A 13054-nucleotide genomic window follows, 5' to 3' on the forward strand; every position below is an offset into this window, starting at 1 on the left:
GATACTTGCCTGGAAGACCTGAAGGACTATATTAGGAACAGATCAATCTGGAGAAAACCTACTGTATCTATGTAGTTATTAGGAATCAATAAATGAATGAGAACACAATTTTCCTCTGTATCTTTCCAAAATTGGTGATGAAGTTCTGGGCTCAATATGCATAAAAGGAATCATTTTAGACTGAAGGGCATATAAATAAATGTACAGGGCTTATCTCCACTATCACCAATGGGAGAGCTGAATCTAAGTGAAAGACTGCCTAATGTCACCTGAAGCTTTTACAACTGAAGGCAGACTTGATTTGGGAATTCTTGTGATTTATAAATGAATCACTGAACCAATAGGAAAAAAAACAGAATGGCTTGACAGATTAAGAGATGTATTATAGTAACAAAATTCCAATGATAGAGATAAATCACCGGGACCCGACAGTCTATATCCCAGAGTTCTGAAAGAGTTGGCAGATGTTATCTCAGAATGGTTGCACCACATCTTTCATAAATCCTAGAACACTGGGAAAATACCTGAGGATTGGAAAAGGTCTGATGTGGTTCCCAATCTTCAAGAAAGGGGGAAAAATGGATCCAGGAAACTAGCAACTAATCAATACCTGGGAAGATCCTAGGAAAGATAATCAAAAAACAGATCTGCGAACAACTAGAAGCAAAGTCATAACTGGTAGCCAGCAAGGGTTTGTTAAAAACAGATCATGCCAAACCAATCTTATCTCATTCATTCTTCGATAAAGTGACTAAACTAGTAGACTAGCGAAACATAGTGCACGTAGTATACTTAGATTTCAGTAAGGCATTTGACAAAGTAGACCACAACCTACTCCTTGGTAAGCTAGGAAAATGTGGAATAGACAACATCACCACCAGATGGATCTGTAGCTGGTTGACAAACCGTACTCAACAAGTAGTCCTCAATGGCACTACATCCACATGGAGAGAAGTAAGCAGAGGGGTACCACAAGGTTCTGTCTTAGGCCCTGTACTCTTCGATATCTTCATAAATAACTTAGATGAGGGAATTGAAGGGGAACTCATTAAATTTGCAGGAGACACCAAACTGACAGGAGTAGCCAACACCCCAGAAGACAAACTCAGGATCCAAAAAGACATTGACAAAATTGAACAATGGGCCCTATACAACAAAATGAGTTTCAATGTGAAGAAAACCAAAGTCTTACATCTAGGCAGGAAAAACCAAAGGCACAAATACAGATTGGGCGACACAAGGCTTAAAAACAGCAACCGTGAGAGGGACCTTGGAGTCCTAGTGGACGATCACTTGACTATGAGCCAGCAGTGTTCAGCAGCAACCAAAAAAGCTAATGCAATCCTGGGTTGTATAAACAGAGGCATAGAATCAAGTTCACATGAAGTATTAAAACTGCTTTATAAAACCCTATTAAGACCACACCTAGAATACTGCAGCCAATTTTGGTCACCATATCACAAAAAAATATGTTGAGAGTTTGGAAAAAATTCAGAGAAGAGCAACTAAGACGATCAAAGGCCTGGAGACTAAAACATACAAAGAACGGCTACGGGACTTGGATTTGGCTAGTCTAAAGAAAAGAAGAAGTAGGGGAGATATAAGGGACGCGGTGGCTCAGTGGGTTAGGACGCTGAGCTTGTCGATCGGAAGGTCGGCAGTTTGGCGGGTCGAATCCCGAGTGCCGCGTAGCAGAGTGAGCGCCTGTTACTCGTCCCAGCTTCTGCCAACCTAGCAGTTCGAAAGCATGTAAAAATGCAAGTAGAAAAATAGGGACCACTGCGGTGGGAAGGTAACAGCGTTCCGTGCGCCTTTGGCGTCTAGTCATGCCGGCCACATGACCACGGAGACGTCCTCGGACAAGCGCTGGCTCTTCGGCTTTGAAACGGAGATGAGCACCGGCCCCTAGAGTCGGAAACGACTAGCACACATGTGCGGGGGAACCTTTACCTTTACCTTTTACCTTTAGGGGAGATATGACAGCAGTGTTCTGGTATCTGAGGGGCTGCCACAAGGCAGAGGGGGCCAGGTTGTTCACCAAAGCACCAGAGTGAAGGACAAGAAACAATGGTTGGAAACTGATCAAAGAGAGAAGCAACCTGGAATTAAGGAGAAACTTCCTGACAGTGAAGCCAATCAACCAATGGAACAGCTTATCCCCAGAAATCATGGGCACTCCATCACTGGAGATTTTTAGAAAGAGACTAGACATTCACCTGACTGAGACGGTATAGGTCAGTGGTGGTGAACCTATGGTGGGGCACATGGCAGGGTGGGGTGGGGGACAGGGCGGGTTGTGGGCACTCGGTCTCTAAAAGGTTCACCATCACTGGTATAGGTTCTCCTGCTTCAGCAGGCGGCTGGACTAGAAGACCTCCAAGATCCCTTCCAGCTCTATTCTATTCTATTCTATTCTATTCTATTCTATTCTATTCTATTCTATTCTATTCTATTCTATTCTATTCTATTCTATTCTATATAAAGCATGAAATGTTAAGATTCATATAATATCAATTATTTCAGCAATGTTGTCTACTCAGCTTACCATTTATTTGTATATGTCTTTTTATTACTCCAAATCCCACAGCAGCCCCATTAAGCAATGAAGATACAAACATTAAATTGCAATAGCATTAATACACTTCATTAAAAAGGAAAATAAATACAAATCAAACAAAAATCATCCATATAACATAAATGCAAGAAATATTTGGGGGGAAAAAGAGATAGCTCTTCAACCAGAATCTGAAAGGTGTAAGTTTAAATGCCTCACAGATTTTCAGGAATGTGCAAAAGAAGAACATTCTTATGCACTACTTTTTATTACTGCTGCTAAGAAAACTAAATTATTTCAGCAAGCTCTTTGAGCTTGTCAAATGCATCTTTTATTTACCTGATGCCCTCTATATCAGTGTTTCTCAACTTCAACAACTTTTAAGATGTGAAGACTTCAACTTTCAGAATTCTCCAGCCAGCATGCAATTCTGGGAATTGAAATCCACACTTCTTAAAGTTGCTGAAGTTGAAAAATACTGCTCTAAATGACACACAGAACATTTCCAAGAATTCCTAACCACCAAGACTATTAGCTAAGGTAGCTTAGAATTTTGGAAAATACAGTCCAATACCTTTGGTGGACATTAAGTGAAAGTTTATAAAATTAACAAGGGAAAACCTAGATGGATAGTTTTTTACTTCTATTCTAAATGCTATTGAAAATATTCAGAAGCAGAGACTGAAGCTCTCTGCCCTTTTACAACCGATCATTACAATACATACAGACTCCCAAAAGATATGGCAATTCAGTGGTATCCATACAAAGTCCTGGACAAAAAGATTCAGTGTTAAATCACTGCCCAAAGGATGGCTATCTCTTAGGATCTACTGTTGTGTTGTTGTTTTATGCCTGCAATTTAAAATATCAAACCAGCAGGAGCTAGCTAGAAAGTATGTTCAAACTTCAAGTTATTCAGCATCCATTTTCCATTTGCACATTTACACACACAAAGAAATGATTTAATGACTCTTGCTGACCAACTATCTTTTGCCTCAGCCTTTAAGTTACAACCAATGTAAACTCTTGCTTCCTAGTCTTCATATCTTTATTGTAAAATAAGATACACTTCACTTCTCTTTGAGAAGAAAAATAAAATATACCTAAGAACTCCCTCTCATATATTTACTTCTATTTTACCAAAGTAAGTAAGAAAGGAATATTAAAAGATAAAATGAATAATCGGTAAGAAAATGACAGGTCCTAAGAGTTTTAAATTTGAATCCCTGGCTAAATAGTCAAACAGTTATATTTGCTTTACACTAGGCAATAAAATAATTTTGCTAAGTTGCTTATTCATAGATTGACCTTTGAGCCAAACTGCTATGGAAAATATACCACAAAAGCAAAGTTCTTCTATCATGTTAAAAGGTTTTTAAAACTTAATGGCAGTTCTCAGAAGCAAGTATGCAATACTTTGACAAGAAATACTTGACCAAGTGCTCAAGTATACATATGAAGAGTCCCAAAATACATTAAGAATATATCCTCTTATTAGCTATAGTACGTAAACCTCATGTTCAAAGCCACCGGTACCTAATTTCTACTTATATGAAGACAGGGAAATGTGATTTGTGACATTATGAAGTACTGCCGGAAAATAAATGTTTGTAATTTCTTTCACTAACATGTATAAATAGAGAAGAGAAGGAGGACTAAATAAGGCCAGACTTTAGTAGAGCTTGTTTCTATGGGAAAGTATAGGAATGAAAGCCAGTCACTCTCAGTCCACCTCACCTCACAGGATTGTTATGGTGGGGAAAGTAAGAGGAAGAAAGGGTATTAGATACATTTGCCAACTTGAGGAATTCATAAAAAATAGTAAAGATGGAATTAATTTTTTAAAAAAATCAGGATCTCAAAGATAGGCTTCAGCCTAGCAGTCTCATTATCTACGGTCCCAGTTACACAATTCTAATTGTTTAGAGGATGAATGTCTGAATTTATTTAGTGTTTGTCCTGGCACGTGTATTTATTTAGGTAAGCAATAACTCTCTTATATGCTGATATGGCTTAGGTCCCATATGTAAAAAGAACATAAATTCCAACCTAACTTGCCAACTTTCTCCAATTTTAGCCAGTCCAGGCACAGATTAATGAAAACTCTACAATGAAATCTACAAATCTGTGTTTGATGCATTCTATCATTATAGTTTTATTATTATTAAGACCCCAAACAAGTTTTTATTACCAGTGGTGAATTTCAGACAGCACTCATCTGCAGAAAAAGCAAAAACATTTACTGAAGGTATAGCATCTCCCTGGAGATGTTTGTTGTAAAAATCAGTTTACTTACCATTATGATTATCGAAAACCATTAACAAATTCTGTTACAGACTCTTTGCCTTATGCAAGAAACATTACACAGCCTCCTCTCTGCTGAATGAAAATTCACCCTGACAAGCAGTAAATTTGTTGCATTTTAACTGTCCACTGTTCCATTCACTGTCCCAACCATCCCCCAAAAAACTAAAATACAATACACCAAGACTCACTAATCAGTTCTTATAGAAGCATTAGTTCTCCATAAAGACAAAGAAGAAAACTATCCAGAAGCGCTAATAATAGAATATACAGAAGCAAATTTCAAAGTGGTGAAGAAAAGCAGACAAAATCTGACATAAGATGAGTTTGCCCTTTCTCTGAGCGAAGTTCTACAGGCTGAAATGTTACCTCAGTGTTCAAAGGAAGTGGCAAAGATGCCTTGCATGTGTGTTGGGGAAACAGTAGTAAAAAAAGAAGAATATGGGGATAGCCTAAAGATGGGAATGCTGGGAATTCAAGGTTTCTGCAAATGCCTCAGCTAATAGCAAAGTAGCCCACTAGATTGATTATGCATGCACACTATTGAAAACAATGGTCACTTAAGTATCAGAGGCCTGCTAGATAATTTATAGCCAGCCAGCATTAATATTCAGAGTGGTGGGCAAAGTTCAAAGGCACAAGGTAGAGAAGTTTAAGATTATTTCAATATCACTACCAGCTTTTTAACCACAAATGGCCTTGTTTGTTTCTCTCTGCCTAAGCCACCTTGGTTATAGAATACAGAAGAAAAAATTATCAACATCTTATCATGTACATGGGTAAACATAATTGGATACCAAATGAAACATGCCCATTCATGAAGTTTAATATGTCTACCTGGATTAGCAGCAAGTCCCCATGAAAGGAATTTCCAGCTACTTTTCACTTATTTCATCTGAATTAACTTCTACTTGCTTAGGATTTTAAACTTTAGGTGCAATTGACATAAGATACAAAATCAGAACCATGTTGTGGTTTGTAGGTATAAGAGGAAAAGTTTTATATATTGTATCCAGGTGGATTGGATCCTTTACCCTTCTGTCCAAACCATTATTTTCTGTGCTTTATCAGAAACATGATTATAAAGCAATTGGTTTCTGGCACCTATCTTAAATCTGAATATTATCATCAAGGTTCAATAATCAACACAAGCTAGTGAGCCACAAAAATGTTCTTACAATTCTTTGTCAAAATGTCCTAGAACTTCCAGAAACAACATTCAACACAATTATTCCAAATTGTCCTGATTCATATTTAATGAAAACTGCTTTCAGATTTTACAAAGTAAACAGGTATTTCTTCCTTTATCAGGAAAAAAAACTTTCATTTTCTAAACCCTTGTCCCAATACAAAAATCTGTATGTAAGGAACACATTTTTTCTGCTTAACAACAATTTCTGCAAATTACTCAAAATTCAGTCAAGAAATTATTTAAATCAAAAAATAGCCAAAAATTGTTTGATGTTTCTTCCATAAAATTATAAAAATTCAGAAAAGCAGAGATGTACAGGAGAACAGCAGAATTTGCGAGAAAGGGATTAAATTCTACAGTAGATGGGGTACTGATGCTAAGTTAGAGATATGGATAAAAGCAACATTTTCTGTTATTTATTATTTGGAAAGGATTTTTTCTTTTACTTGCTCTTTCTTTATTCTTTCTAGAATGTTGAGGGGAAATGTGAAGAGACTGTCATCTATGTATCTGACTAGTGTCAGAAGTTCCTAAAAAAGTATCCAATTTTGATACAACAGGAAACTCCAACAAGTAAGGTGATAATTAAAGATCAGTTTAGCATAATATCTAAATGCATTGAAAAATAAAAAAAATACCTAAAGTGCTGCCATAGATCCCAAAACATGAAAATCACAGACTTTGAAAACCATAAGCATAAAAGGAAAAGCTAAGAAAAAATTGAATTAGTCCCTTCTGGCACGACCGGCAAGAGCCTTTTAAAAAGCCTGAGCGGGTTGATTTGAATCCACAGAGACACACTCACTGGGGTATATTTAGTTCTTCTCACTGCAACTTATCAACCAATATTTTGTTTCTCTATTTGTTCTTGTTGTTCTTCATCAGGCCTGGTAAACCACGTCCATGCAGAAGCCAAAAATTACTAAAATAGCTCTTGGGATTGTATTTTAAGTGAAGAATGTTACTGCCTTGATTAAAAGTATCATTCCATTGACGATTCCAAATGTTGAGCAATACATCAGCTGGTACCCACTGCAGGTATAGGACTTGGGCACAGGTAAGATTATTCTTAAACCCTAAGATCAGCTTTTGGTCCACAGGCTATAGCCCATCACGGTCTGTTCATACTAAAACTAATATGAATAAAAGTCTTTTAAAGGTTTCCTTGGTCATCATGGGCATTCAAGATGGGCTTGCATACATATTCCTATTTTCCTTCTCCTGGACATGTTGAAAACCAATCCATAAAGTGAAGGCAAATTCTAAACCTCATTCTATTTCAACTTGCAAAGCCTACAGAGAGGAATGTCCATTATCTACTTCCTACTCCAAAAGATGATGGGAAAATCAAAAGACAATAATGCAGATAATTATAATAGGCTATTCCATCAGAAGTAGTCTAGCCACTAAAAAGCACATCCACAAGCTGTTAAAAAATAATAAAGCATTTCCTAACAATTGCAGAACAAGAAGATAATTTATTGTCAGCATTAAAAATAAAACTACAATCAATTTCACTAATATTGAAAGCATACATGCTACAGTTTATCTCTGCCAGCAAGGAAGGCAGAATACAAGCAAATTTAAACCTCACCCCATCCTTTGGGGAATAATAAGATCCCTTACATAGCGATTGGAGGTATTCTTTCAGTCATCCAGTCATAAATATCCCCAAAGCAATAAACACTGCAGCTAACCAAAAATATCCAGTCACTGTGCCATTGGAAGAAAAAAAAATCTTTCTGAAAAGAGATGGTTTTTATGTCTAATTTCAAAAAGGAAGGGAGAAAAGATGTTCACCTTTTTCATTCAGACATATCTATTCAGAATATTCATCCTATGACTATTATGACCAACTTCTCAGACAACAAGCAAAAGAAATTTTTAACTTGCCAATCTTCATTAACATTTGAACTTAATTTTACTATACACGTGCAGAATACATGTGCACACAAAGTTTCAGCATTATAAATGTCGTGACCTACAGCAGCACAGCACATTCTCCAGTTGACGCTACTCAAAGCAATAAACTGGAGCTAATTCAATCATGGAAGGAGAATAAGATATAGTCCACAAATATTGATTAAAAAATATCACAGGTAAACATCACGGAATACAAATTTTGATTTTAAACAGAAAAAGTAGCATGCATGTTTCTCCAATTGACTAGGTACCAAAAGAAAAAAAATAAATTCTTTTTCTTTTTTTCCTATGTCATCTTATTTTAAAAATCCAATACTTGTTCTATATTTTTTTACAGATTTTTTAAAAAAGTATTTTAAAAAATGGGTATCTACTTAAAGACGCCAGCTTGTTGTAATGACTAAACTATCAGACTATGACTAGACAGATTCAGATTCATGTCAGAATGAAGCTCATTCGATGCTGTCTGGACCATTTGTTAGGTTCCAGTTTAACCCACTTCAAAGAATTGCTGTGATGAAGCAATTTCCCAACTTCTTAATAAAATGTTGGGGTAACATAATAAACAGGAAAAAACAGTATCTGTTCAAACGAAAATCCCAGAATTGTAGAATCTCATGGTGAGGACATTTTATCCTGCTCATTGCAGGAATGTGTGAGATTCTTCTCTCTGGATAAATAATAATGCAATATTGAGCCATTTGTTCCATATGTCTGCTCAAAGTTCTTTAAACTTCTTTCCTTTTTTTGTCAACATACCTTGCTCTTTTATTTTTCAAAGATATTTTTTCTCACACTCCTACCATCATGATCACCTTCCTGCAGAGATACTTTACTTAATGACTTCCTTAAAATCTAGAACCTAGATCTGGATATAATGCTCTGGCCAGTGAGCACAGAACAGAAGATTCTATTAATCAGAAGAGTCTACTGAGTTTCTGAACCTGACCAGAGATGGATGGTCAGCAAGGTAAATAGAACAGCAAATCAGTAAACAGCCTGGGTAAGAACTAAATCATTAAACATGGTTTTTATACATGCATATGACTACAAAAGTTGTGTGCCTACAGGTAGTCCTCAACTTACGACCACAATTGAGCCCCAAATTTATGTTGTTATGTGAAACATTTGTTAAGTGAGTTTTGCCCCATTTTATAACCTTTCTTACCACAGTTGTTAAGTGAATCACTGTAGCTGATAAGTTAATAACCCAGTTGTTAAGTGAATCTGTCTTCCTCATTGACTTTGCTTGTCAGAAGGTTGCAACAGGTGGTCACGTGACCTTGGGATACAGAAATGGTCATAAAAATGAACCAGTTGCTAAGCATCTGAATTTTGATCATATGATCATGGGGATGCTGAAAAGGTCATAACTGTGAAAAAATGGTCATAAGTCACATTTTTCAGTGCTGTTGTAACTTTGAATGGTCACTAAATGACCTGTTGTAAATAGAGGACTACTTGTATTGCATGCAGACATTTTCAATAAAAATATAAAAGTCTGTAATATTAGAAGCAAATACATATTGAAATTGACATCAGCTAGCCTCATTCATTTCAAAAGGCATCAATCCATCAAGGTGTTCCAATCCAAAGCTCTGTAGAAATTAAATGATAACTATAAATAAATGATAACACATTTACCAAAACTAGATGTTGGGGACATTTGTTCAGGTAAAGGAAATATAACATTAAAGGCCTACTCCTAATAAAGGACTATAATCAAAGAAACATAGCTTGCTTTGCATTACAAAAACTAAGTACTCTAACACATAGACAGTGGCTGGCCTTATTAAGCAGTTTTTCAAATCAAAGAGCTTACGTTTTGTTCTTATATGCATAAAAATGTCTGTCTATCTGCCTGCCTATCTGCTTGCCTACTTCCCACCTACTAAGAGTAGCAGGGCACAGATTTAGACATTTAGACTGAAAAATGTGGGACCTACAGAAAATATTGAAATATGCATTATCTCTCATTCAATATACCAGAAAGTTGATCATGACAGTTTCCTCAGAATAAGCCATTTTATTCCTTCTGTTGCAACCTGTCCCTTACTTGTAAGTGGTGCCGTTTTGGCTATGAATCTATTTTAAATTAGCAAGTTCAGTCTCAACACTGAAATAATTTGCCTACCACCTTCATCAGTCTCAAATAGCATAATAGGAAATGATAAGAGTGATAATTCAACACAAATCAAGGATTCCAGTTCAAAAAGGCTGATGCAAAATGTTGCACTATAACCAGGGTACTCTTGATTATATGTCATCAAGGTGTTAACTCTTACTGACCATATAAATAAATTTCTTTCATAATTACTTATCCCTAACCTGGTCTTTCAGGTCTTCCAAAATGGTACCCATTACCACTGTCACTGAGTCATCCATCTTGCTACTTGTTATCCTTTTTCCTTTCACCTTTCCTAACATTAGACCTTTCTCCAGAGAGCTATGACTTTGCATAATGTGTCCAAAACAGGACAATCTGAATCTGAGCATTTGTGCTGTAAGTGAAAACTCTGGGTTGATTTGTTTGATGATCCATTGCTCTGTTTTCTTGGCTGCCCATACTACTCTCAGGGATCTTTTCTAAAGCTTCCAAAGTTCAGAAGCCTCAAAGCTGTTTCTATCCTGCTTCTTCAAAATCCAACTTTCTTTTCATAGCACCTCTGACAATACTATAACTTGAGATGCTTTGCAGATAAAGATCAGGGGTGTCAAACTCACTGTGTCATGTAACGTGTCACGATGTATTGTGACTTTTTTCCCCTTGCCGGAGCTGGGGTAGGTGCAGCTTCCACAGGATGCATCCAGCCTGCAGGCCGGCTGTTTGACACCCCTGATTTAGACATATCACAGCATTTGAATATATTTTCCAAGGGCTTCATGATGGCTCTACTATGACTATCTGAAGCATATTTCATGACTTTCTTCTTTACTGTTGATGATTGATCTTAAAAGGCAGAAACTTTCTACCACTTACTACATAGAACATATAATAATAAGAGTTATTGGCCGTTTTTTCCCCTAGTCCCTCTGAAAGAGTGTTTTCGTTTAGACCTCTCACAAGGGACTGAGGTGGAATAAATTCTGAGGGATAAAGAGGGTTCTCCCCCTTAAATCCTTTGACAGGAGGGTTTTTTCCCCTCTTTGGTCCACAGAACTCTTTCAAGTCCTCTCTGTGGAATTCAGTTTGAAAAACCACGGGATATAGGCACCATAGTGGGGACCCACTTGGTTCAATGCATGGAAACCCATAAAGTGGCTCACCTATCACCACCTATTTCAAAACAATTCTATAATTTTCCCCATCACTGCTAATATGAAGAGGTTGTTCATTCAGCTACTCAATTTCCTTCTGTTGTCTTATTCTGCCTTCATTGGTTATCAAAAGCTTTAACACTTTTTCCCTTGGATTTGCTTCTTCATGCAGTTGAACAGTTGCTTTTCTTATTTTTTCTGTTAAACAAATTTGTATTTTCAAGTTTTCAAATGATCTGACCTTAGACATACTTACATATAATTGCCTGTGTGCGAACATTTGTTCTTGTCGATATAGTCCAACATTAAATAAAGTTTGCCCTTGTCTTCTGGTAATTGCAATTGCTAGTTTTATATGAAATTGTCATCTTTGCATTTTGAAAGGAAATGAAGTGTCTGAAAGAATTAATTTCAAACTTGGAGGATGTGGCGAGTCCCAAAAGCATATTTCCATTCAATTCTCCATCATTCCCAATAAGATCAATATAACTAAGTTACACATCCTCACACCGAATGTACAATACTTTATAAATAAAGTATAAATATAAATAAAGCATCTCCTTATTCTTACATATTTGCTAGATTTATATACTGCTTTCTTCTAAGAGCTCAAGCTTGTTTCTGTAGGAAAGTCTGTTTATTTGATGGAGAGGTAAGTTGGGCTGAAAGAGATTGATTGACCCAAGGAACCGTTATGTGAGGAACTGATAAATCTTTCTGAAAAATTACTACACCATATCTGCCTACTCACTTCTATCTATGTGCACAACATAATTTGTGTTTTCAAAACTGTACTGCCCAAAAGGTCACAACCAACCATGAATAGGACATCCTGGATGCTTATTGTAAATATAATTAAACTATCTCCTGTAACACTTCCCTCTGAAAAGAAGAGTGAGATATGAACAGTATTACTCACTGCCAGATTTAGAAGAATCAGTGGACCACAGAACTTGACCTGTTCTATAGATTAACACTTCTACCATGCATAGCACCAAATTTTATTTTTAACTCCTTTTGTTTCCTCTTTCCAGAAGAGCCAGAATTGCAAATATGCCACAGCGTAGGATGAAAAAACTATCAACCCCCCCCCCAAATATATGGATTTATGCAAGTTCTGTGATTCACCCAGTCTATCAAAAATCTACTTGTTCTCTAGGGCATCCCACTGGGATTTTGACAAACTCTGTGGTATGTCTGAGTCCTGAGAAATGAACATTAAGAAATCTGTTCAAGACTGTAGTTTGGCTGCCCTGTATAGCAGGGCAGGCAGTGTGTGGCTTCCTGGGACACAAATAAGACAAGCTTGGATTGTGGAACACCCCAAAATTACATTCCTCATCGCATCCAATTGTTATTTTAACTCACTCCTCAGCTCTCAAATTGCTATTGGGAACTTACCTTGGTGCAATGAGTGCACTACAAATAATATTTAGGGGGGGAAACGCCCTTCCCTACCAAACATAAATGGACCTTCGTTCTGGTGCAGTTAGAAAAAATGCAGATCATCTGTTCTATCATCTCCTGAGTCAGATTATGCTAGTTAGCAGATGAGAACCTGGCATCTTCCAGAAAATCAAATACTCCACCACTTTGTTCTAGGTTAAGATGCTCTTGGTGTTAATTAGCTTTTGTAATATGATGGATGACAGCAAGAAAGCCAGGACTGACATAGGCAAATTGCATTCCCAAATGAGCCTTCCCTCCTCATCAAGGACACTGAAAAGAAACCTGGAGAATGGCAGCTGGGCTGTACCACCCCCAGCTGGACATAATGTCTAGGAGATTATGGGAAACAGAAAACTGATTCCCACTCTGGATGA

Source organism: Vipera berus, assembly GCF_964194415.1.
Source record: "Vipera berus genome assembly, chromosome: 1".
NCBI classification, from domain to species: domain Eukaryota; kingdom Metazoa; phylum Chordata; class Lepidosauria; order Squamata; family Viperidae; genus Vipera; species Vipera berus.